The following is a 17,383-nucleotide window of genomic DNA, read 5'->3' on the forward strand; positions in this document are numbered from 1 at the left end:
AAAGTGAGAATCATGGAATACCAGTCCAGTCAAAGCAGTTTCTCATTAATGTCTTGCAGAGTAATGATCCAAACAGTAAAGGTGAGAGATCTGTAAGCCTAGAGAGTAAAGAAGAAAATTTTCTGAAGTTTGTTTGGGACCAAATTGATGATAATATAGATAAATGTGCATTTTGGAATAAGTTAGCTGTGGTTAGTTCTGATTTGTATCCAAATTGGTGGAATGAAGTGAAAGAAGATTTAAACATTAAGTGTAATTTTGACAGTAATATATTCTGTGTTGCTTCTGTAATAAGTGATGTTAGTTGTGCTATGAAATCTATTCATTGTGCTCAATCTGTACCTGACAACATGAGTAATCAAAGTAATGCTATGATACCAATCAAGTTGATAAAACCATGTGGATGTACCAATTGATGACATTGAAAGTGATCTACATGAAGTGTCTAACAACAGAGATGATGATTCAGATTTTGGGTGTTCTTACATTAAGATTAAGATTGATCAGTGGGAAGTGAACTGTTTGACTGATATAGGTAGCCCAATTTGTGGTATATCTGAAAAATTTAGAGACAAGATCAAGTATAGTAAGAATTTTGTGGAAATACTTGCTGTAGATGTAAAGATAAGGGGGTTACAGGTAAGAAAAGCAAATTGGTTAGATCTCAGGTATTTTTAGTATAAAAGTCAAAACCTTTGAACATGGATGCTTAAAGATACCAAGTTTGGAAGAAAATATAATTCTCAGTATGGGTTGGATACTGTAAGCTGAGGCTTGTTTTCAGATGGAATGCTAAAGAATTATTGATTTTGAAATCTAAAATTAATCTTATGTGAAAACTAATTTCTGTATATTAAACTGTGGGAAGAGTTGCAACTATTTGCAAAACATTGAGAACCAAAGTGAGTACCAGGTATTTGATGGCAATATAGACTTTGATGGGACTGAGGATCAGGATTTTGAAAGAACAGTAGATTCTAAAGTAAGGGAAGCTATGACTCTTAGTGACCTACAAAAGGAACAACTTAGGAATTTGTTATTGGAATTTAAAAATGTGTTTAGTGAAAAACCAGGGAAAGTGAAAGGCTATCAGTGCATGCTTTACCTTAGAGATCCTCAACCTTCCTTTCTCAAGCCCTATAATGAACCACTTTCAAAGAGGAAAGATGTAAAGAAAGAAATTCATAATATGGAAACATGGCCTGTAATTGAGAGAAGTAAGACTGCATACAATAATCCCTTAGTTGTGGCAAGTAAGAGAAATGGTGGAGTGAGAAACATTTTGGGCTCTAGGCATCTTAATAAAGTTCTTAAACGAATGACGAGGTATTGAATAGAATTGGGGAGAAGAGGAGTTTGTGGCACAACTTGACTAGAAGAAGGGATCGGTTGGTAGGACATGTTCTGAGGTATCAAGGGATCACCAATTTAGTATTGGAGGGCAGTGTGGAGGGTAAAAATCGTAGAGGGAGACAAAGAGATGAATACACTACGCAGATTTAGATGGATGTAGGTTGCAGTAGTTACTGGGAGATGAAGAAGCTTGCACAGGGTAGAGTAGCATGGAGAGCTGCATCAAACCAGTGTCAGGGCTGAAGACCACAACAACAACAACAGAGAGAATGACATGGATAAGCTGTTACACAAATTTGATTATGTAAAATACATGAGTAGTTTGGACTTGACCTCTGGGTTCCACCAGATCCCACTTGAAATTAATTGTAGAAATATACTGTATTGTTGTATGGAGGTAAGTGTTTTCAATATTGTGTGTTGCCATTTGGGCTAAATGTATCTGTAGCTGAATTCATAAGAGCTCTGGATTCTGTCTTGGGAAGTGAAGTGAGTTGAAAATTAATTGTGTATGTTGATGGCATTCTAGTCACTGAAAAGACTTGGAACAACATTTGAATCTGTTAAGAGTTGTGTTTTCAAAATTAGAATCAGGAGGTACGACTTTGAAAATAGTACGTTTGGTGTTGAAGAAGTAACAGTTTTAGGACATGTTATATCTGAGAAATGAATTGCACCTGATAAAGAGAAACGTGGTTTTATTACTAATTTTCCTACTCCTTGCAACAAAAAACAGCTTAAATCTTTTTTTGTGTTAACTGGATTTTATAGATAATTTTGTAGCAGCCAAGCTTTGAATGCTTCATGCTTGTGTGACCTCTTTAGCAGAATACTGTTTGGGAATGGAATCAGGAGTGTCAGGGTGCTTTTGATGAGATCACAGGACAGTTGTGTTTAAGTCAGATGTTGTTCATATCAGATATGTCTCTTCCTTTTTGTATTATAATAGTAGTGAAGTTGGTTTGGGTGCTCATTTATTTCAGGAGGTTGAAGTGGACAGAGATATTGAACACAGATCTCTTGCATTTGATAGTAGAGTATTGCAGAAACATGAAGAGACATACACTGTAACTGAGAAAGAACTTTTGGCTGTACATTGGCCGTTCTACAAGTTTAAAAATTATTTACTAGGACACAAAGTCATCATATTTATTGATCACAAAGAATTATGTTATCTTCAGATATGTAATGTGTACCATAACAGAATTACTCATTGTGCCTTATTTTTACAGCAGTTCAGTTATGAAATCAGATATATTAAGGGCACAGACAATGTATGTTTCAAATGTTTTGTATGTTTATTTATATGGTCATCCCAAGAGAGCTTTTGCCCTATTTTTAGTCCTAATAGTTTGAGACTGTGATTCTCTTCTTTCCCTGCTTTCAGATTAAAGTAAATTTCCTCCATTTTGGTGTTGTTTTTACATAACTAGTTAGCAATACACCAGACCCTACATTTTTCAAAAAGTTCATTATTTTTGTTTACCACCTCTTTTTTACTCTCACCCGTGGAGATCATGATCATATCATCAGCATATAAGACACTTTTGCAGGCTATATAGTTTGAGAAGTCATTAACATAGACAATATAGAGGAATGGTCCAAGAATAGAGCCATGTGGAATTTGTCTCTTAATTTTCATTAGTTCTAACCTTCCATTGTTCACATACGCTAACTGTCGCCTGTTATTTAGGTATGATTTAATCAAACTAAGTGGTTTGTCTGCAGTACCATAATATTCTAATTTTTTAACAATTATCTCATGTGATACTGGATCAAATGCTTTGCTTAATTTATGAGTGTTGCACAGGTAGTTAGTTTCCTTTGAAAAGCATTCTTGATTTCAGTTATCTGCCTTTCAATAGCTTTTATGATAGACTGATTAGTTCTAAATCCAAATTGTTGTCATTAAGTAATTTGTTGCTCTCAAAATACATGTAAATCTGTGTGTGTGTGAACGACTCTATGATTTTGGCCAATATGGGGAAAACTGATATTGGTCTATAGTTATCTGGTATTTCTCTGTCATCCTTTTGTATATGGGGAGAGTAATTGTAATTTTAAGGCAATCAGGGAAAGTGCCATCATGGAGGATTTTATTTGCAAGATAAAGTAGAGGAGTTCTAATTTCCTCAATCATAGCCTTTATTAGAAAGTTACTGAATCCATAGTAGTCTTCTGCTCTAGAGTTGTTCAGCTTGTTTACAGAGTCATTTATATCTGTAGCAGTTATTCTACTCCAGTTAAATCTTTTATCTGTTTTAGTCTGTGATTGCAAAATAAAAACTTCCACATCAGTTAAATCGTCACTTTTTGGTACATGGGCATTTACTGAATTTATGAAGTGTTTGTTGAGAGTGTAACAATTAATTGGGTTACTGATTTCTTACTTTCCCAAGTTTATCTCACTTTTAACTACGTTCCAGGCAGCTTTACATTTGTTTTTAGAATTTAAAATATGCTCTTCATTTGCTTTAATTTTTGCTGCTTTAATTTCAGATTTTTCTTAAGTTTATATACATACTCTTGTTTTCTTGGCTGCCTTCAATTTTGTCCTACAGCATGAGTAAAAGAATTCTGATTTTATTGAGGTGTGGGGTGTACCACTTTTTTGTATGTTGTGGTTTATGCATATTGCTAGGTTTATGTCTCTTTAGTAATAAGATGGCAGTTACTGTCTAATGTATTTTTTATATTTGATATGAATGCAGAAAAGCTTTCATTTATGTCATTGTCAATGGTTAGTACTCTAGCCCACTCTATTTTACTCAGTTCATTTCTCTTTATTTTCCTTGAGAACTCTGTATGTAGTTAGCATGCTGGTATCATCAAGTGTCAGATTTCCAATTTTGAGCCATATGCCATCATGGTCAGATAGTCCTAATCTGATGGTATCCCACTCTGTTTGATTCCTTCACACATTGCTAATTATATTGTCAAGACATGCCTGCATTCCGCATGGTTTTTCATTTAAGCAGTAGTAATTCAGTGATCTTAAGATATTTAGGATGTGTACCAACATTTTTCTCTTTACTCTTACATCTATATGAATGTCTCCTGTTAAAAATGTTTTATGTTGCTTATATTTTGCAGTCAGTACTATTAATTCAGAGAGTTTTTCTGCAAATATCTCCTCATCAGAAGCTGGTGGTCGGTAAACTGTTGCAGTAATAAGTTTCTGAGTGTGTATAACCAAGGCAGATGCTTCAAAAAGTCCTTCAATGGAGAGGATTGTGAGGTCTATGAATGAATATTTTAGATTCAAATTTTTGTTGATAAAAATGGATGGTCCACCGTGGACATTGTTTGGTCTACAGTAGCTTGTTGCCAGTGAGTAGCCAAATGGTATAAATTAGCTTATTTCTGCACTTTTAATCCAATGTTCATTCACACAGATAATGCCACAGTTAATTTCCTCCAGCCAGTACTGTAGTTCACTGATTTTGTTTCTTAGGGATTGTACATTTATATGTAACAAAAGTAGTTCATTTTTGCTGCAAGGTGGTAGATTGCTTACATTGGGCTTAGTTTGATTATTTTAAGTGTGTTTTTTGTATTGTGTTCTGAAGCTCTTTGTTTTGACCAAATCTGACACATTTCAGGCTTGGTTTCCCTGATCTGTTCTGAGTTTTGAGACATACATTCTAAATTGCTGATACAAGATAATTTATTATTTACCATACTAAGTATTTTTTGGGCCAGCAGTGTCTTTCCTAATCCACTTAGGCCTTGATCATGTCTTGTGTGACAAGTTATTTAGCAGTTACAGTTGTCAGAGGATTGATGGTTACAATTGAGGCATTCCTTAATATCTAAAATCATTACATTTTTAAACTGTTTGCAAATTGTTTCAAAATACTTGTTAACTTTGGTTATTTCTCTGTTTACACATGATGATTCCACTGAATTGCACTGATCAGGTATTTTAAATAACATAACATTTGTGTTTGTTAATTTGCCCAGTGTTGTCTGCACAGCTGTTGTTGTTGCTCCTGTTTCATTATGGAATACATCATTGGAACACCTATAAGAACTGCAAAGTCGCTCTTTGACAAATTTCTGCAATCTTCAGTGTTGGTGAGAATCTGGTTGAATCTTGCCCCAGGTTTCACTAGGCCTTCAATTTTAATGTTTTTTTGAGTTGTTAGGGTATTCGTTTTTTTTAGACCCGCTCTTCCAAAACCATCAGAGTAGATTCTGATGTGAGTTGTTTTTTCTCCTGGTATTTCTTGACTCTGTGTAGTTGCTGATTCTTTGTCTAGGCTACAGAAAAAGAGTTTAAAATTATGTACTTGAGAGGAGTGAAAGAGGTAAAAGAGATCTTAAAAATTTGCGAAGACATCTGGAGTTATCAAAATCATGATCAAAATTGGAAATTGGTTAAGAGCATGTTGGGTAAGAAAGGAGAGGAAAATACAGAACAATATTATAAGATACACAAGGGTATTTTATTCAGGAGACATAAGACTGACTCAGAGGACTGAAAACTATGTTGGCCAGAACAATGTATTGAGACTTTGATTACTTATACATATCAGAGTTTTGGTCACTGTGAATCCACCAAAAGCACACAAAAGATTCAGAAAAACATCTATTTTTATAACATAGGAAGGAGAGTCAAGAAGAAGATTGCCAGCTGTGACAGATGTCAAAGAGTGAAGATAAGTAACCAAACACGTAGAGGTCAAATGCAAAACATACTTCCTAATAGTAACCGAGATTTTATGTCTGTGGATATTTATGATGTTTATCTAAGTCTAGGAATAGATTTTGTTATGTTTTTGTGGTGTTTGATTCATTTTCAAAGTTCATGAAGCTGTTTCCTATTAGGAATTATACCAATAAGCAAATCATCTCTAAGTTTTAAAACACATATTTTCAACAGGTGGGTATCCCTAAAACAATTTTATCTGGTAATGGTTCTCAGTTTACATCACAAGCTTGGAAAAATTTTGTTGATCACACAAAAATAAGACATATTCTAACTTCGGTGTACCATCCTTCAAATAACCCTGCAGAAAGATATATGGGAGAGATTAGAAGACTGTTTGGAACTTATTGTAGTAAGAATCATGCCAGTTGGATAGACTATGTCAGTGATTTTGAGGACATTATGAACAGCTTACAACACTCTTCAACAAATTTTTCACCATCTGAAATCATGTTTAATTGCATACCAGCTAACCTTATTTCTGAAAATGTTGAGATTACACCATGTATAATTCTGTCACCACATGAGAGAAAGAATGTGTTAGGGAGATGATGAAAAGACAGGTGGTAGGAGAAAGCAGAGGCATGATGGTAAAGGAAGAGCTTTTAATTTGAGGTAGGAGATCTCATGTTTTGTGAAAGCCAAAGAGAAATCTAAAGTTTTGCATCTAAGATAAATAAATTTTTCGATATTTATACTGGACCATTGAAAATTCTTGAAAATCCACATCCTAAAGCATACAGGCTTGTATACACTTAATCTAAGAAATTGGAAATTTGTCGTAAAGTCTTATGGAACCAATCTGCTGAGGTCAACAGTTCCTAAGCTTATGTACTACTTAATTTAACTTAAACTAACTTACACTAAGGACAACACACACACCCATGCCCAAGGGAGGACTCGAACCTCCGACGGGGGGGCCGCGTGGCCATGAAAAGGTGCCCTAGACCGCACGGCTATCCCGCACGGCAAAATCTAAGAAGTTGTTTGGATTACGCAGTATCACTGAACTGAAAGCATATAGACATGATCCATACGTATCTAATTTTTTGTTTGTTTGTTCCTTTTCCATTGTCATTAATTTAGTATGTAAGATGATGAGATTCCTAAAGTTCTGTCTTATCTATTGACTGAGTTAAAATCTGTGATACACTATATAATTATGTTCTGTAATAGATTTGTGCTTTAGAATTTGATACATATATACCATGAGACTAAATGAGTAGATCCTTTCACAATTTTGAAATGGGACACTGTTCATAATTTGTACTGTAAAAATAAGGAATAATATATCTGCGTGTATCACCTTGTTATTTCATTTCTTTTTTAATTGCATTTAACTCTGTTCATTGAGTTTCAAATGTGAACACTTTTTAATGACATCTGACATAAAACCCACATAACTGACTGAAAAATGGATAGGGAGAGCATATCTTGTGTGATGTGAAGAAGGTATTGAACAGCATATTTAGTACACTGAACAAGTTTCAGGATTTGATGTGAATGTTAGACATTGAAGTGTGTGATGAGAGCTCTAGGGAGGAAACTGAAAGATGTGGGTGGATCCACTCCCCACACTGCTGTATTGCTGTACCCTGTTGGACCAGTTGACTTACAAGAGATCGTAGGTACTGGGTAATGTACTCAAGCATCTGTCTGCTACATCAGTGTTGTGACTGAGATTTGTAAATTGTAAGATAAACTGTTGAAGACAGTGTCATTTCTCATAAATGTATGTTTTTTCAAGTAGGGGGATTGACTTCCCAATATATTATGTAACTTTAAATCAGTGTGTATTTTTTTATCAATTGTAAATGAGTCTTCTAGGTCTTTGTGTATGTAGATTAGCCTGTATGGACAGTTAGCAAATAGTGCGAAAGACCATTACTAGTATAGACAATATAACAAGATGTATACATATCTGCTTTCATACACTGATTTTGGTTCTCAAACTACTGGATTATGTCATCACTCACAGCTACTTATGACTCTGTTTACCTGTATTTATCCTGAGCACTACAATATTGTATCTTGTGGGCAAACTCATGCTTAACTTTGTTTTGGGTAGCCCTGGTCATCGCAACTGTGTGTGTGTGTGTGTGTGTGTGTGTGTGTGTGTGTGTGTGTGTGTGTGTGTGTGTGCTCAAGGAGAGCGTACAATTCTTGATCAAGGCTAGATGCTTCTTACAGTTACTCTTTGCATATGATTGAACATATTGATATGATTATGTATGTAGATATATATATATAATATGTGATATATCAGATACATCTATACATCAATATTCTGTCTTATGACATCATATTGTACACCAATTCGCATATCTTAGTTTTGTTGTTGATACCAAAAATATTTTCTACCTTTTAAACAGGTTAATTTTATTTTGGTGTTTTCACTAAAAGAATTACATACAATTTTGTATACAATGTATTATACTTCAGGCTAAAATATATAAAAAGAAATTACTTTATTACAATCGATACATATTAACTCTATATGTACAGTTATTCTGGAGGAAAAATAGTCCCCCATTCGGATCTTCGGGCAGGGACTGCTCAGGAGGACGTTATCAGGAGGAAGAAAACTGGCATTCTACAGATCGGAGCGTGGAATTTCAGATCCCTTAATTGGGCAGGTAGGTTAGATACTTTAAAAAAGGGAATGAATAGGTTAAAGTTTGATATAGTGGGAATTAGTGAAGTTCGGTGGCAAGAGGAACGAAGAAGGAAATATAAAAATGCAGTAAATGAAGCATGCAAAAAGGAATACAAACGCCTCAAAAATGCAAAATGGCTGAGCAGGGATGGCTAGAGGACAAATGTAAGCATGTAGAGGCATATATCGCTAGGGATAAGATAGATACTGCCTACAGGAAAATTAAAGAGACCTTTGGAGAAAAGAGAACCACTTGTATGAATATCAAAAGCTCAGATGGAAACCCAGTTGTAAGCAAAGAAGGGAAAGCAGAAAGCTGGAAGGATTATATACAGGGTCTATATAAGGGCGATGTACTTGAGGACAATATTATGGAAATTGAAGAGGATGTTATGAAGATGAAATGGGAGATATGATACTGCATGAAGAGTTTTACAGAGCACTGAGAGACATTCCATTAAAACTACTGATAACATTGGGAGAGCCAGCCCTGACAAAACTCTACCATCTGGTGAGCAAGATGTATGAGACAGGCAAAACATTCAAGAAGAATATAATAATTCCAATCCCAAAGAAAGCAGGTGTTGACAGATGTGAAAATTACCGAACTATCAGCTTAATAAGTCACAGCCGCAAAATACTAACACGAATTCTTTACAGATGAATGGAAAAACTGGTAGAAGCTGACCTTGAGGAAGATCAGTTTGGATTCCGTAGAAATGTTGGAACATGTGAGGCAGTACTGACCCTATGACTTACCTTAGAAGATAGTTTAAGGAAAGGCAAACCTACTATTTCAGCATTTGTAGACTTTTGACAATGTTGACTGGAATATTCTCTTTCAAATTCTGAATGTGGCAGGGGTAAAATACAGGGAGCAAAAGGGTATTTACAATTTGGACTGAAACCAGATGGCAGTTATGAGAGCCAAGGGGCACGAAAGGGAAGCAGTGGTTGGGAAGAGAGTGAGACAGAGTTGTAGCCTATCCCCAATGTTATTCAATATGTATATTGAGCAAGCAGTAAAGGAAAGAAAAGAAAAATTTGGAGTAGGAACTAAAATCCATGGAGAAGAATTAAAAACTTTGAGGTTCCCCGATGACATTGTAATTCTGCCAGAGACACCAAAGGACCTGGAACAGCAGTTAAACTGAATGGATAGTGTCTTGAAAAGAGGATATAAGATGAACATCAACAAAAGCAAAACGAGGATAATGGAATGTAGTCGAATGATATCAAATGAAATTCAATGATGCTGAGGGAATTAGATTAGGAAATGAGACATTTAAAGTAGTAAAAGAGTTTTGCTATTTGGGGAGCAAAATAACTGATGATGGTCAACGTAGAGAGGATATAAAATGTAGACTGGCAATGGCAAGGAAAGCATTCATGAAGAAATTAAATTTGTTAACACTGAATATAGATTTAAGTGTCAGGAAGTCGTTTCTGAAAGTATTTGTATGGAGTGTAGCCATGTATGGAAGTGAAACGTGGACGATAAATAGTTTAGACAAGAAAAGAATAGAAGCTTTCGAAATGTGGTGCTACAGAAGAATGCTGAAAATTGGATGGGTAGATCACATAACTAATGAGAAGGTATTGAATAGAAATGGGGAGAAGAGAAATTTGTGGCACAACGTGACTAAAAGAAGGGATCAGTTGGTAGGACATATTCTGAGGCATCAAGGGATCACCAATTTAGTACTGGAGGGCAGTGTGGAGGGTAAATATCATGGAGGGAGACCAAGAGATGAATACACTATGCAGATTCAAAAGGATGTAGGTTGTGTAGGTACTGGGAGATGAAGAAGCTTGCACAGGATATATTGGCATGGAGGGCTGCATCAGACCAGTCTCTGGACTGTGGACTGAAGACCACAACAACAACAACATGTACAGTTAAAATTACTTTTCCTTTAGAAACATTTTAAACTATGAAATATCTGCACACTTAAAATTCCTATTATTAATTATGCAATCTGATGCTAGTTATTAAATTTATTTCTGGATTCATTTACAAAATAACGACATAACTTGGTGAAGACTCTTCTTTTGTCAAGAAAGTTTGTAAACTCTTTTTGTTTTGAAAACTCTTTGGAGTATTGTTAGTACCACAGTATGCCTCTGATGGAATCAGACATGTTTTTATGTTCGGCAATAACAATGTAAATTTCTGTTTTAGAGTGGAGATTGTAAAGACAATCTGACATACAAAAATGGGATGAAATAAAAAAGCTATAGAAACAGAATCATGCAGCAGGCTTACTTCATCAGTTATCATGTCATCTGGAACCCACAAAATCAAAAATTTCAGCCTCAAAAATCTATCCCTAGATGTGATGAACTGCAGCCGACAATGAGTAAATGAAGGTAAGTAATAAAAGGTTATTTGTAAATTTTACTCCTCTCAAAGAATATTAAAAGAAGTTAATTATTATGAAGAGACTGAAAAAATACTGGTGATGTGTGGGAGGCTAAGATTACAAATTTTTGTACAGTAGCGGAACTTCTTGAGTCCTGGTCTGGCACAAATTTTCAACTCTCACCATTGCATTGCCACAATGCCCTGTGCAGTTGGAAGTCATTATTTCCTCTGTACCCCTTTCCCATTCCTTTCACCCCAAAATAATCCTGTATATGTTGTTCCATCTGCTTCATCATGAGTGGTGTCTGGTCTGCCGGACATGTCTGACAGAACAGACGCCAACTCATTTCTATAAAGTGGCACTGACCATAAAGAAAATAAAGGCCATGAATTCCAGTTTAAAGAGGGAAAATGAGACTTCTAAATTAAATCTAGATGGCATCTCTATGGACTGTATCACAAACATAAAGTTTTTTGGAATAAATATTGATTCTCAGTTGAACTGGTAGAACACACAAAGATACTTGCAAAATGTATGTTATGCCCTTTACATTTTGTCATCAGTGTGTAACAGCAAGTGTCTTCTAGTTATGTAGTATTCACATGAACACTCAGTTCTTAGCTATGGAATTCTTTTCTGGGGAACAAGTGCAGAAGATATGAATACAGTTTTTGAACTCCAAAAAATGGGCTTAAGGGTAATAACCAAAAATGTAAGTTAAGCTCATTGCAAAGATTGGCTCAAAAGACAGGAGATTTTAACTACACCATGTGGGCACATTTAGCAACCAGTTGCACACATCAAAAATAACGTTGATAATTACTCCACAAACAGCTTAATCCATGACAATGGAGCAGGTTCTAGACTGAGCTTATATTTACCAAGAAGGAATAAACATAAACTCAAAATAGCATTTTCTACCAAAGAAGAAAACTGTACAATAAATTGTCCAAGGAAATTAAGACTTCACTAAAATAGCCTGACTTACAAATGTAGCTATAAGGTACCTAACAGTAATACACTCTGTAGAGTGAACGATTACTTAGATAACACAGAGTAGGGATGTGGTAAAAACGAACAGTGGTAATAACAATAATAGACCACCTAGTACATAACATTTCACTCCTTTTCTTCTTCTCTGAAAATGTTACTCTCTCTATGCAGTGTATAATACTAACAGTTTATCATGTTTCTGAGCATGTCGTCTCCCTCATTACGAAGGGATGCTGACTCGGTGGTTTGTTTGAGAAAATGTGAACTTGCAGTGCACAAAATGGAAACCAAATTTCATTGTTCTGTTTCTGATGTCACCTGATAGTGTTTGTAGTGTTACATTATGAAACAATGTGTGTGTGTGTGTGTGTGTGTGTGTGTGTGTGTGTGTGTGTGTGTGTGTGTGTGTGTGTGTGTGTGTGCGCGCGCGCGCGTGCGTGCATGCAGTGACTGAGCATGAGAAAATGAATGTACAGTGTAGCACTAGCTTTTCACATTATTAAATACGTTATTTGCAAAACAGTGTTGTACAGTGGGAATAGACTGAATGGAGCAGCACTGTTTTACGGAGACTGCCCAGTCTTCACCCCAGCCTTTCTGAATCAGGTTTTTCAAGGTTTCCCATAATTACTTCAGGCAAATGCTGAGATTGTTTCTACTTTAAATCCAGTTCGATCCTTGTGGAACTCAACACGTAAGTATGTAAATGCTTGAAATATGAACTATGGTTTTTGCCCTCAGCCAGGCATTTACCTGTGAATAGCAGACTAATCATGCAGATGTAGATGTCGTTCTTAAAATGTAATACCACAATGTGTTCCCTACCTTTGTAAAGGTGGTCTATGGACAAATAAAATGACTACTACTACTACTACTACTACTACTATTAGTTTTAGATAGACCTGAACTTTGCTGATAGTAAAGTATGTAAAATTAGATAAATGCCTTGTTTGAATTATTAAATAAAAACAGCTGCTGAGCAGAATAATAATAAAATTTTATTGTCATTTGGCCATTATAGCAATAGACAATTGTGACAAAGCAAGCTGGGATAATTTTAATTCCCCTCTTGTTTTGTCCTCTGCCTCCTTAAAATTCATTTTGTTACTTTTAACTGATTACCATTAGCATACATGGGTATAATCTGCATTTACATGTAAGAGAAAGATTGGCTCTTTGATTTAAAGAATATAGCACCAGATCTAATTTTGTGCTTAGTTTTATGTATGTAACTGATTTTCTAATTTATTTTGATTATTGCTAGTTAGTATCTTTCATTATAGGGTGAAACCAGTAATTGTTTCATAACTTAAATTCTATTGTTGACACATAAACAAATATCAGTTCTGTACTAAATATAAACATTTGGAAGACAAAAAATAGTAATCTTAAAGTATCTGTTTGGCTATATTCGAAAACATGTTAGAAAAGCCAGCCCTTAATTAATTCTGAAGTAATTAACAGTTTTGTCAGAAATATTGTTTGAATACTTATATTTGTTAATTTCATGATTTAAACAAATAATACAGATTAACTCTTGCAGTAGAAGAAACTGTTAAAAGGAACGAATCTTTTGATGTATTCAGTTAATTTAATGAGTTAAGTTTTAATTATAATTTCTGTAAATTTGACTTTAAACAATGTGTAGTTTCAGCACCTATTATTGTGATTATATATAAGGGCCCAATTTTGGTCACAAGACAGTCAGTCCACAGCCGAGTTTCAGACGAGTAACCTGTGCTGCTTCAAATTAACTGTGGAATAAGTGTTAAACAATTAGGCCATGTGTAAAAACAGTAACAGTGTCTGCTCCATATGTATCTGATTATTCTTCAAAAACTTTGGACTTTTTGGTTGGGTTTTACTGCTCGTAGATGTTCAACAAGAAACTATTGTAGCAGTATGTGGTATTTCACCTGCAAACTGTTAATGAGGCTTATGGAAAGTTTAAACAATAGTGCACTGGCCATACACATATAACTGTGTATTATTGGGGGGTTTTGAACAGTGAAATTAAAGTACTGTGGAACACAACTGTGCAACTGTCAGCTACATCATTTAAAGTAGTCAGTGTCAGAATCCAAAACCCATTTTTCAGCCTGTGTAGCAACGCAGTACATTGACACTGAGGACAATCAACAAACAAAGAAAATAAAAAGCAGGTGGAACCACCACACAATGACACACAAATTATGCACCTGAAAATTTAAAAGAAACAACAGGATTGGTATTAGTGTTGCAATATTATATCACAGTTGAAATATTCATGTATGTCATAGAATGGGTGGGTAACTAGCCAGTCAGACAGTATTTGTTTGAATGCTTGTATGGGTAATTCTTGTACAGATTGTGGAATCTTGTTAAATAATTTGTGCGCCATGAGTTCACAACTGTTCAGTGATTTTACAGTCTGTGGTATGGGGTACAAATGCATTTGTCCCCTCTTGTACTGTAACAATGTACATTTTCTCTGTGCTTTGCTTCTGGTAATTTCTTTCTTTTGTAAATTAAAACATAATATCCATATAAGTTTATTAAATGATTTTTTGTTCACAAAACAATCGTTTACAGTGTGCCTTATAAGGAGAACCCGTAATTACCCTAATAGCTTTTTTCTGTAGTATTAAGATGTCATGCACACAACTAGAAATGCCCCATAAAATAATGCCATATGTAAGGATGCTTTGGAAGAGAGAAAAATATTGTTCTAACATACTTTTCAGGTACACTATCCATAAGTCACATTAACAGATAAATTACTCTTGACAACTTATCTCTAAGTGTACATGTTGAATCAAAGATAATTTATTGTCAAGATGTACCCCCCATAACTTAACATAACTAGGATCATCTGACACAAGTTTGTCTTTCAGACTAAAAACCATGTGCTGTGTTTTGTTGTCATTCAATAAGAAGCCATTTTGCTTTAAACCAGTGGGAAGATTCGTCCATTGTCTTTGCAACACAACTTTTTGAGCTGCTGAGATCATTACTACAATGAAGAAAGGTTGTATCATATGCATATAGAAAAGTATTAAGCTTTATAAATGATGGCAGATCACTGATCATTATTAGGAACAAAAATTGGCTCAATACCGATCCTTGGGGAAAACCTACCTTAACTCATTTTGTTCTCAAGATTTCCTTGCCAGCAGACAATTTGCCTACAGTTCTGTAGATAAGATTTTAATAGTTTAAGGCTGTTACATTCAATGCCATAGAATTCAATTTTTTTCCAAATGTGGTGTGTGCTCTACACAGTTCAATACTTTACTTAGATCACAAAAACTGGCTTGAGGAAAGCTTTCATCCTCAAAGACTTGATGTATGTATTTGACTGCAGAGTCTATAGCATCAATCGTTGCCAAATTTTTTCTAAAACCATATTGTGATTCACTAATTATTCCTAGATTTTCAACATAAGCATATAATTATTGGTAAATTACACATTACAGTACTTTAGAAAAAATCTGGGTCTATAGACATTGGCCTATAACTTGAAGGTGAGTCAGTATCTCCATTTTTATATATTGAAACTACCCTAGACAATTTTAGCTCATCAGGAAAATATCCCTCCGTAATGCACTTGTTTATACAATATGTTAAAGGATACACAATACAACCTACTACTTTCTTTAGTATATTACAACACATGTAATATGTATCTACACTGTCTGATTGTTTTAGCTGTTTTACTATTCTTAGGGCGAGACTAGGAGGGATCTCGGAGAAGGCAGACATGTCTGTATTAGCCAGTGGTTTAAAAGCATTTTTTGAAAGAATCTCTGATGAACTAAGATAAATGTATAAAGTAATCCAGACGTGATTGCCATAATTAATAGTTTGGGTACATAAGCAACTGCCACAATTTGTTTTAGTATCCTGTATAGAAGCAGACAGCATCAGCCTTTTCTACCTTTTAATGTATAACTTCATTTGTTTCACATCCCTGAAGGTTCTCCTTCATAATTGGATTTGCAAAAGATCATTTGTGGATGAATGAGTGAGTGCTAGTATGGGTTATCAATCCTCTGGTCCAAATAATCAGGTAGTTTATGTTTGGAAGTCAAGCAAGATGTGCCATTCATTTACTTTTTACTTAAAAACAACAGAAATAATATGAACTTTTCAGCAGCTGAAAAATATTATAATCTTTCTAAAATACTGTGTATTTTGTTCTTAAAAACAAAATTCTCCTTGTTTAAGAAAAAAAATAAAGCAAAAAATGTGATACTAATAAATAAGAATGACACATCATAAAAACTGAATAATGAACAAAAAAAAAAAAAAAACAATTTTTAAGTATGGTGCTTATACATACCTCCAGTGTCAAAGAGTCTCTCAATTGAACTTAAGTTGCTCCTAGAGCTGCAGCTACACAACTGTCTTAGAATGTTGCCTTGCCACTTAAAAGGCAGCATATCACGTCACACTTGAATCACACGTTGCTGTTGTGGTTTCATTTCCTGGACCTCTCATGTACACAGACTCAGATAAAATCTTCCAAGGCTACAATAAAGCAAGCAAGCTTTCTATGCACTGTATATGCACATCATCTACCTTAAAAACTGCTGAGGAAAAAGTGAAATTTTACATACTAACAAACTGTTGTTTTGAAAATATTTACAGCACTTTTTAGTCTTTTTTCTCAGATACAGGAATCTGATATGCTACTGGTAACCAATATTTTCTTCTTGTGTAGTTATTGGTCATTTTTGCTGTCCATCTACTCTATGTATTAACTTTTCATTCATTTTTTCTGGATTTGTTTATTAGAAATAACCAATATTCTTTGATTTTGTCTATGTTATTCTCGTTTTTTTTTTTAAGTTCTTGATATTTCATTTATTAGTGCTTTATTTGTGGCACCAAAGGCAAGAAATGTTTTAAAATTGGTATCTAAATAAACCAATGATAGTTTCCACCCAAATTCCACATATGATAGAGATGTAACAGAATTCTGTAATAGTCATCATATGAATCCCATTCTGTGTATGACACAATAGGGTCAAATTAAGGTAACACATGCCACTGATGTGGCAGTCTCTAAAATTTTCAAAACTAGAACTCTCAATATCGAAAAAAAATTACTTGCCTACATAAAATGATATACTTTCAGGGGAAGAGTGGAAGCAGCTGTATTTATTTATAAACTGATAAATAAACAAAGATGATTCCACTCTCCCCTACTATTGTTTATTTTATAAGGACAAATAATACCCTTTCCAATACTTAATGTTCTGTTTTGTAACTGTGAAGAAGAAGCAACATGCAGACTTTCTGGAATTCTCCAAAACCTAAATA

The 17,383-nt window shown here is 34.7% G+C and overlaps 1 protein-coding gene across 1 annotated transcript in view; it reads right to left on the bottom strand.

Annotated features, from left to right (window-relative positions):
• LOC126458294 (adhesion G-protein coupled receptor G4-like) overlaps window positions 1-16,537 on the bottom strand; it is a 195,281-nt gene extending 178,744 nt beyond the window's left edge. Inside the window, exon 1 of the mRNA XM_050095234.1 lies at window positions 16,401-16,537. The gene's annotated coding sequence lies outside the window, so the exon portion shown is untranslated. The remainder of the gene's footprint in view (window positions 1-16,400) is intronic.
• Window positions 16,538-17,383: the final 846 nt, after the last annotated feature.

Source organism: Schistocerca serialis, chromosome 2 (assembly GCF_023864345.2).
Source record: "Schistocerca serialis cubense isolate TAMUIC-IGC-003099 chromosome 2, iqSchSeri2.2, whole genome shotgun sequence".
NCBI classification, from domain to species: Eukaryota; Metazoa; Arthropoda; class Insecta; order Orthoptera; family Acrididae; genus Schistocerca; species Schistocerca serialis.